This window comes from Octopus sinensis, linkage group LG15 (genome assembly GCF_006345805.1).
Source record: "Octopus sinensis linkage group LG15, ASM634580v1, whole genome shotgun sequence".
NCBI lineage: Eukaryota > Metazoa > Mollusca > Cephalopoda > Octopoda > Octopodidae > Octopus > Octopus sinensis.
The window spans coordinates 43,711,212-43,721,211 of record NC_043011.1 but is presented as its reverse complement, the minus strand read 5'-3'; the positions used below and the strand labels follow the sequence as shown (position 1 = coordinate 43,721,211).

The following is a 10,000-nucleotide window of genomic DNA, read 5'->3' as shown; positions in this document are numbered from 1 at the left end:
AAGCCTTGTGAGAAGATTTGGTAGACAGAAACTGAAAGAAGCCCATCGTATATATGTGTGTATATATATATGTATATATATAAAACAATTGCAGCGTGGTAGGTGTTTATAAGCCATTTAAGAAACACACAAAAACCGTTAGATTCACTTCAACATTTAAATTTAATTTATCAAAATATTTTCATCGCTTTGAGACTGCGACCTATTCACTAACAAAACTGTGCTGCATCTCACGCCGTTTTGTCAGTGAACAGGTCACGGTCTCAAAGCGACGAAAATATTTTGTCAAATTAAATTTAAATGTTGAAGTGAATCTAACGGTTTTTGTGTGTTTCTTAAATGGCTTATAAACAACTTCCATGCTGTAATTGTTTTTCTTCCAGCACACGATCTCAGATCAGGTCACTTGCTATGCAAGTACATCTCCGTAATATATATATATATGTATGTATGTATGTGTATATGTTTGTGTGTCTGTGTTTGTCCTCCCAATATCGCTTGACAACCGATGCTGGTGTGTTTACATACCCGTAACTTAGTGGTTCAGCAAAACAGACCGATAGAATAAGTACTAGGCTTACAAAGAATAAGTCCTGGGGTCGATTTGCTTGACTAAAGGTGGTGCTGCAGCATGGCCACAGTCACATGACTGAAACAAGTAAAAGAGTAAAAAAGTAAAGAGAATAATAATCTCTTATCCTTCACTCGACCCCCCCCCCTGAATACTGGGTGTGTCTCAGCAAGTGACTGTAACAAATATGCAAATTAAAAGTAAAAAAATAATAATTATTATTATTTCTTTATTGCCCACAGAGGGCTAAACATTGAGGGGGACAAACATGGACAGACAAAGGAATTAGGTCGATTAAATCGACCCCAGTGCATAACTGGTGCTTATTTAATCGACTCCGAAAAGATGAAAGGCAAAGTCGACCTCGGCAGAATTTGAACTCCGATCATAACTGCAGACAAAATACTGCTAAGCATTTTGCCCGGATTGTGCTCCCTAAATAATAATAATAATAATAATAATAATAATAATAATAATAATAATGATAATGATAATAATAATAATAATAATAATAATAATAATAATAGTAATAATAATAATGTTGTAGTAGTAGTAGTAGTAGTAGTAGTAGTAGTAGTAGTAGTAGTAGTAATGATAATAATAATAATAAAAGGAGTTACATCAGTCCTTAAATATTACCAAAATGAATTAGATTGAAATGATTATGTTGAACTTGTGAATGACACAATGTTGTTCATTCAGTAACAGTCACACTCTTCTTATTGTTAATAATAATGATGATAATAATAATAATAATAATAATAATAATAATAATAATAATAATATTAATAATAATAATAATAATAATAATAATAATGATTTTTTTTTGTTTGCCAGTAGGGCAAAGGGTGGGGGTGGGGGACAATACAAAGACAGACACAAAGTGAGGAGATTTACATATAATGAAATGATAAAATAATTTTTAAAAAGTGGGGGGAGGGGCCCCTAAGTATACATAGTATACAATGAAGGGGAAGGGAAATAAACATCTTTATATATATAAAACTGAGAATGTGTGTCTGTCTGTCTGTCTGTGTGTGTGTTTCCCTAAAACTTGAGAACTACACAACCAATTTCATTCAAATTTTACATATGCCTTACTTAGGGTCCGGGGAGTGTCATCGGCAAAAAAAACTTTTAACTTTTTGCCTAGGGCAAGCCCACAGCAATATCATATCTTCTCCACTACGATTCCCTAAAACTTGAGAACTACACAACCAATTTCATTCAAATTTTACACATGCCTTACTTAGGGTCCATGTAGTTTCATGGGCAAAAAAAAATGTTCAACTTCTTGCCTAGAGCGAGCCCATAGCAATATCATATCTTCTCCACTATCTCAGTATTACATGTTAAAAGTGAAACAAAAATATTTCTCTATTTTATGTCAGATGCTTTCACTTTAACAATAAAAATAATAATAACAATTGAATTATATGTAGTAAGTAATAATTAAAATCAAACTAAAGTATAATATAAGTAAAAATAGCAATTGGTATAAAATTGCATCAATGATTTGAACTTGAATAAGTGGTTTCACATGAATGGGAATTAAATTAAAAATAAAATTAGCGTGCAGAAATGAAATAGTCCAGATGGATAATAAAAAATTAAATTAAAGAAAAGACTATTGTCTATAAAGTATACAAGGTAGAGAAAAAAGAAGAGCTAACAACTCCAGTCTGTTATATATTTTGAGTATTGTTATCACTAGTGATATCAAGATATAACTTTGTATTTTTAATTTTATGTGTAGATGTATATATATATAGATGTACATGTAATATGTAAACATATATATACACATATATACATGCACTAGCACTATGACCCGGCAACGACGGGTCTTTAATGCTAGTACTATATAAAGTTAGAAAAAAAATGGGGGTGATGACAGAAATGTAGCTCTCCTGATAGGGGATGGCCTCTATGGATAACCAAGGAACCCCACTGTCAAAGATGTCCCTGAACACCAAGAACAAGTGATCCTTGCAGTTAATTCCCTTCGTTTGCCACCAGGGTGAAGGGTGTGATGGACAACATAAAGACAATATAAAGGGGTTTATATACAATGAAATGAAAAAGAAAAACAAACACATGAGAAAGCATACATGGTGTACAGAGAAGGGAAATATGTATATATTTAGTATACAAGAGTGAAAAGAAAAAAAAGGGGGGGGTGAAAATAAAGGATGATAGTGATGGGGTCCTCCTTTCTAGTGGGCACAAGGCTTGAAATCTGGTAGGAGAGAGGGAGCAAGTTAAATACATTGAGCCCAGAGTTCAGCGCATAGGAGTGGGACTGAACCAGGAACCATGTGGTTGGTAATCAAGCTACTTACCTCACAGCCACTCCTATGTGTATGTGTGTGTGTTTATGTATACATGTCTATATATATATATATATATATATATATATATATATATATATATATATATATATATATGTATGTATGTATGTATGTATACATGTCTATATATATATATATGTGTGTGTGTGTGTATACATGTCTATAAGTATATATACACACACACATATATATATATATATATATCCGTAAATATGAGAGAGCCAACTTTGAATATGTTAACTCTAGTGCTTCCACCGGTGGAGCTATTTCTAGCACTAGAGTTTACATATTCAAAGTTGGCTCTCTCATATTTACGGATAAATATGAATTTATCCCCGGTTTATTGCGCTAGGTCGCTCGGTGTTAAAATAAGGGTATTATTGAATTAATATCTATAATTTTATTCACCCTCATTATTGAATGTATATATATATATATATATATAGTAACAATAATCCTCGGATGGAATTTATAGATATCTTGATGCATCGCTACGTGCGTTTCAACAAATTACATGACTCTTAAGATCATAGACCATATTTCTGGTGTAGTCTGTAGTATCCGTGGGCATCAGGTTGATTATCTTCATGAATTCATTTCTTCAGGCAATATACCATTAATGAATGCTTAACAGGGGGATGTTTACCCCTTTTGATCAGTACAAAGGTTAATTGAGTTATATGGGTATTTGGTGGGGACGAGGGGAACGTGATGTAAAGAGAGGAATGAACGGTAGTTACATGGGGATGGTGGTGTGTGTGGTGATGGAGAACTTATTTTTGCTATTCAGTCTACAGATGTCAAGGATGAGTCATACATCTCTTTCAAGGTATGACTATCTTCAATGAACTCCATTCAGAAAAATGCGATGGTTTGGCCACATTATCCAAATGGCAGATGAACGCACACTCAAACAGTTGTATCATGACGAACTTGCAAAAGGGAAACGTGATCAGTGTAAACCTAAAAAGAGGTTTAAGGACGGACTGCATAAGGACTAATACAAAGTGGATCCAAAAGCTTTGGGGTCAAGCTGGACAGCAAACAAAAGCGGAGTGGAGTGAAAGTTTTTGAAGAAACCAGGATGACCCTTGTAAAACGCAAAAGAAATTTAAAGAAAAATGTTATTATCAATGAGAAAATGAATCCCAACAAGCTTTTTGTGTGCAGAAATTGTGACAGACCATGCCTTTCTTTTGCTGGACTCAAATCTCATTTGCAGACCCATGAAAAACGAACCTCCACCTACTACTCTACTTATATATCTGGGGACTCTTGTTAATGCCGTGTATGCCATAAGGTTTGCAAATCAAATGGAGGCCCCAAAAGATATTTCAAGATGCACAAAGATCAGAATTTTACTGCAGTTCTTGATGGTCTGAAGCAGATATGTAATTTATGTGGATCATCAACATCATCATCATTTAATGTCCATTTTCCATCCTAGCATGGGTTGGACGGTTTGACCGGGGTCTGGTAAGTCATGGAGGCTGCACCAGGCTCTAGTCTGATTTGGCAGTGTTTCTACAGCTGGATGCCTTTCCTAATGCCAACCACTCCGTGAGTGTAGTGGGTGTTTTTTTACATGCCACCAGGCACAGGGGCCAGAGCAGGCTGGCAAACGGTCACAATCGGCTGGTGCTTTTACGTGTCACCGACGTGGATGTCCTTTCAAAATATTATCTGGTTTAAAAAGCCATATCAGACACCATGATAATCTAAGGTGTACAAGAGGTAGTTAAACTCTGTAGAGGGAGAAGACAACCACCATATATAGGTTTTCCTTAATATCTTTGTATGGAACTTCACTTAGACTATTATAGAAAACACATGCCAGAAATGGTGTGCAGTAGAATGGAACCAAATAACACCCAGTTATTAGGTGAACTTCTTAAAATTAATAATGCAGTAACAGTGGTACTGACATGGTTTGGTTATCTATCAACCCGAGACCAAAGAGACCCATTAGATGTCATAAAGATATGACCATTTCGTCATCAGACACAGTGTGGCTGGGAATACATCATCCAATGTATTCTTCCGTTTTTGTTTTTTTTTTAATTGTGACTGCTTAAACGTGTAGGAGGGATGGCTGGAGCAGAACCATTGAGGAAGTTTTATGCATGCTATATTAAAAATATGACATACTTTGTATTATATACACTAGATACACTGGTGTGGCTGTGTGGGAAAAAGCTTGCTTCCCAACCACATGGTTCTGGGTTCAGTCTTGCTGTGTAGCATCTTGGGCAAGTGTCTTCTACTTTAGCCATGGGCCGACCAAAGCCTTGTGAGTGGATTTGGTAAAGGGAAAATGAAAGAAGCCCGTCGTATATATAGATATGTATGTGTGTGTATACATATGCATATACATATTTGTGTATGTATATAAATATTACTCTTTTACTCATTTCAGCCATGCGGCTGTGGTCATGCTGGAGCACCACCATGGTCTTGCAGCTTTTCTCAGTCTGGGTATTTCACATCACCATATATACTTACATAGAAATATGTGTGAGTGTGTATGTATATATATATATATATATATATATATATATATATATATATATATATAGGTAAATGTAAAAAAACACAAACTGGGACAAGAATGCAAAACATTTAGAAGACGATATATATATAGATAGATAGATAGATATATGTATGTATATATATATATATATATATATATATAATTGGAAGGTTTGGAGATGATGTACAGGTATTATATATTAGAAGAAATGAGGTAATCAGAAGATCGGATGGTTCATATTTACAGATATTTATTTATATATTAACAGCTAATGATCTGAATGATATGATATATATGTAAAAAATGTAATGTATAAATAAATATCTGTAAATATGAACCATCCGATCTTCTGATTACCTCATTTCTTCTAATATATATATATATATTTTTTCTAAGAATTCAGATGTATAATAATAATAATAATTGTGTACAGTGCTCAGGTGCACTACAACTCATCTAAAGTGTATATATAATCAGGTGTAGTTTCGACAGATTTCGGGAAGCATGAGGGCCTTAAAGGATGCAGTGTCATGGCAGTCAACAACTGATGCAGGCAGTTTATTCCACGCTTCAGCAACCCTGAGCGTGAAAAAATGTTTCCGAAAGTCATGGGAGCTGTGCTGTTTTCTGACTTTGTAGGCATGTCCACGTGTGTTAGACACATGGAGATCAAAAAGGTGTTCAGTGTTGTTGTTGGTGAGGTGGTTGATAACCTTGTGGGTATTTACCAAGTCCGTCGCTAGACGCCGGAGCTTCAGTGAATCCATGCCCAGGGAAACAAGGCGCTCAGAATATGGTAGGTGTCTGATGGAGGGTATGCGTTTGGTTGCACGTCTCTGGACAGATTCCAGGAGGTCAATGTTCTGAGCAAGATAGGGATTCCAAACTGATGATGCGAATTCCAAGTATATAAACTAGGTGTAGTTCCAAGAGACCAGATTTCCTTTAACTTCTAAAAGGATACCAAAAAATACATCCCTGTTGAAAACACAAATATCTGAAGTGGAGGAGGCATTGTTATAACATGCTGGGCCCTTTGTATGAAATACAAAATATAGGGGACATTCCCCAGAGACACATTGATGCAACTGGAAGTAGTTATAGCAATAAGACATTCATAAAAACTAAAGATTGTTTAGGTGTTACAATGACACATATTGGAACTGGAAAAGTATGTCGGCAGCAGGCAGTGACCCTAATTGAAGAATACCACAAGAATTCATGACATGAAGATAACTACCTCAGATCAGATGATTACCAATGTGGGAATAGCTATATATGTATGTGGTAGCACCACCTGCTAGAGGGAGAAGTCAAATAACCCTCAAAGAATATTCTGACCATATCAACAAGGGACACATTGGATAATATAGTTCTAGATACACAATTCCTGAAAGAAGGATTGGATGGTTATCATAGCTGGAATGTCTTTGGTTATAGTTTGCTCAGTCAGTGTTGAAATGAAAGCTAAACATCAACAACAACAATAACAGCATCAGCAGCAGCAACAATAACAACAACCGTTAGAATCCTGAATACATTTTAACTAAGGATACATTTATATCCAAACTAAGAATGGTAAAAACTACAACAGACAGACAGACAGACAGACAGACTGACAGACACGCAGTCAAGGCAAGCAGACAGGCAGACAGACAGACTGACAGACACACAGGCAAGGCAAACAGACAGGCTGACAGACAGACTGACAGATATGCAGGCAGGCAGGCAGAGATTTCCAAGAAAGCTAAAATGCAGAAGTTCAGACAGTTTGTGCGATCACACATGTTTACACACACAAAAACGAAGTATCGTTTTACAGCTGAGAGATTCTTATCGTTAAGAAATACACCAAAAATAGCTTTCTTGGGTCACATTTTCTAACTGGAAGTGCCATGAGAACAACAACAACAACAACTTTGGGATAAGGAGTTCATGAAAATAAAGGTTTATATTTTAGGGGATTCTGTTGTTGTTGTTGTTGAAGTTATACAAATCAAAACTAGAAGAGAAATACTTGTCAAAGAGTGGTGGTGGTGACGGTGGCGGTGGGCTCCAACAAGCAAGGAAGGAGTAAAGAATTGCACAAGACTTAGTTATTGAGTAGAGGAGAAGATAAAAGAGAAATATTTGAAACAGAATGGGAATGCTTCTGAGGACAGGATCCTGTTTATAAATTTTAAATTATGGAGGATTTCTACAGAAAGGGACAAAATATTTCCCCAAGGGGGCAGAGAGAAAGAGAAAGAGAGAGAGAGAGAAAGTTGCTTACCTTTTCAATCTAATCCCACAGTAAAAATACCAGCTTAGCCTCTCTCTTTCTCTTTCCCCGTCTCTTTCTAACTCTCTCTCTCTCTTAATTCTTCTATATTTCTATCTCTCTCTCTTTCTATCTCTCATTCTAACTTTCTCTCTCTCTCTCTTCCTCTCACTTCCCATTCTCGCTCTCTCAAGTACTAAACTCGACTGCTTGTATACCAAAGATAACTAACTTCACAAGCAATTGATACAAAAAAAAAAGTAAGTACTAAAGCCAACAACAACAACAACAGCAACAACAACAAACCCTGTCTTGTCGTCACTCAGCATAATTACCAGTACTGTGTGAGTTTTAATGTGTGTATGTAGGTGTATGTCTATGTAAGCGTGTGTGTGTGAGTGTGTGAAAGTGTGGTTGATAAATACATACATTATGTGTGTATGTGTGTGTGTGTGTGTGTGTGTGTGTGTGTAGACAAATACATGGAGATGTACTTATAAAAGTAAATACACAGATAAATATATATATACATGTATGTATGTATGTATGTATGTGTGTGTGTGTGTATGTATGTATGTATGTATGTATGTGTGTGTGTATGTATGTATGTATGTATGTATGTATGTATGTATGTGCGTGTGTATGTATGTATGTATGTGTGTGTGTATGTATGTATGTGTGTGTGTATGTATGTATGTATGTATGTATGTATGTATGTGTGTGTATGTTTGTGTTTCTAGTTAATTATCTTCATTTGTGTCACATCTACAGTAAAAATTCAAACCTGTTTCATATTTCCAATCCTAAATATTACACACACACACACACACACACATATACACTTGCACATGCACACACACATTCACATACTCACACACACACACACACATAAATACACACATGTACATGTACATGCACACACTCACATACAGACACAAGCATCATGCACACACATGCACATACGCACACACACATACGCACTCACATCACACCCACACACACACATACATACACATACAAACAGACCCATACACTCACACACATATGCATGAACACACACTTACACACACACACATCCACAAACATGTTCGTTTGCACACACCCACAGTCACAGACACACCCACGCACACAACCAGTGTACACACATACACACTATCACACAAACATGCACACACACACACACTTATTTCCAATCCTAAATATTACACACACACACATACACATGTACATGCACACACACATTCACACACTCACACACACACACAAATACACACATGTACATGCACGTGCACATATACACACTCACATCACACACACATGTACATACACATACATACACACAGACCCATACACTCACACACATAAGCATGCACACACACACACACATTCATCCACAAACATGTTCGTTTGCACACACCCACAGTCACAGACACACCCACGCACACAACCAATGTACACACATACACACTATCACACAAACATGCACACACACACACACAACATGAATACATGCATGTACACGCACACACTCACACAGACACAAGCATCACACACACACACATATACATATGCACACATACATACATACATACGCACTCACATCACACACACACGCACATACATACACATACACAGAGACCCATACACTCACACACATATGCATGCACACACACACTCACATCACACACACACATACATCCACAAACATGTTCGTTTGCACACACCCAGTCACAGACACCCACCCACACACACAACCACAGTGTACACACATACACACTATCACACACACACACACATGAATACATGCATGTACACGCACATGCACACACTCACACACAGACATGCACATATGCACACATACACTCATATCACACACACAGATGCACATACATACACATACACGCAGACACATACTCACTCACACACATGCATGCACACAACACACACACACTCACACATCCACAAGCATGCTCGTTTGCACACACCCACAGTCACAGACACACCCACACACACAACCACAGTGCACACACATACACACTATCACACACACACACACACACACACACACACACACATCCACACACACACACTCATTCATGCACGCACACAAACACGTGTGTTAGTAGCCAAGATCATTACATTTAACCATTGATTGTCAACCAGGGGCCATACCAGCTTTTGTTGTTAAAATTTACATGGAATAAATTGGTTACACTTGTACAATATTATAACAGTTTTTTTTAATACAGTTCCCAATAATATTTAATTATAATAAAGGTAGATGGGGA

The 10,000-nt window shown here is 36.6% G+C and overlaps 1 protein-coding gene and 1 long non-coding RNA gene across 8 annotated transcripts in view; both read right to left on the bottom strand.

Moving 5' to 3' along the window:
* Positions 1-10,000, bottom strand: part of LOC115219839 (UPF0692 protein C19orf54 homolog) — a 77,127-nt gene that overhangs the window by 44,966 nt on the left and 22,161 nt on the right. The window contains exon 1 of one of the 7 annotated variants that reach the window (XM_036509672.1): positions 7,725-7,843. The exons of the other annotated variants lie outside the window; for them this stretch is intronic. The gene's annotated coding sequence lies outside the window, so the exon portion shown is untranslated. Of the gene's footprint in view, positions 1-7,724; positions 7,844-10,000 lie in introns of those variants that run through there. 7 annotated transcript variants of the gene reach the window in all.
* LOC118766317 overlaps positions 7,859-10,000 on the bottom strand; it is a 19,917-nt gene continuing 17,775 nt past the window's right edge. Inside the window, exon 3 of the long non-coding RNA XR_005002241.1 lies at positions 7,859-7,879. This is a non-coding gene — a long non-coding RNA (uncharacterized LOC118766317). The remainder of the gene's footprint in view (positions 7,880-10,000) is intronic.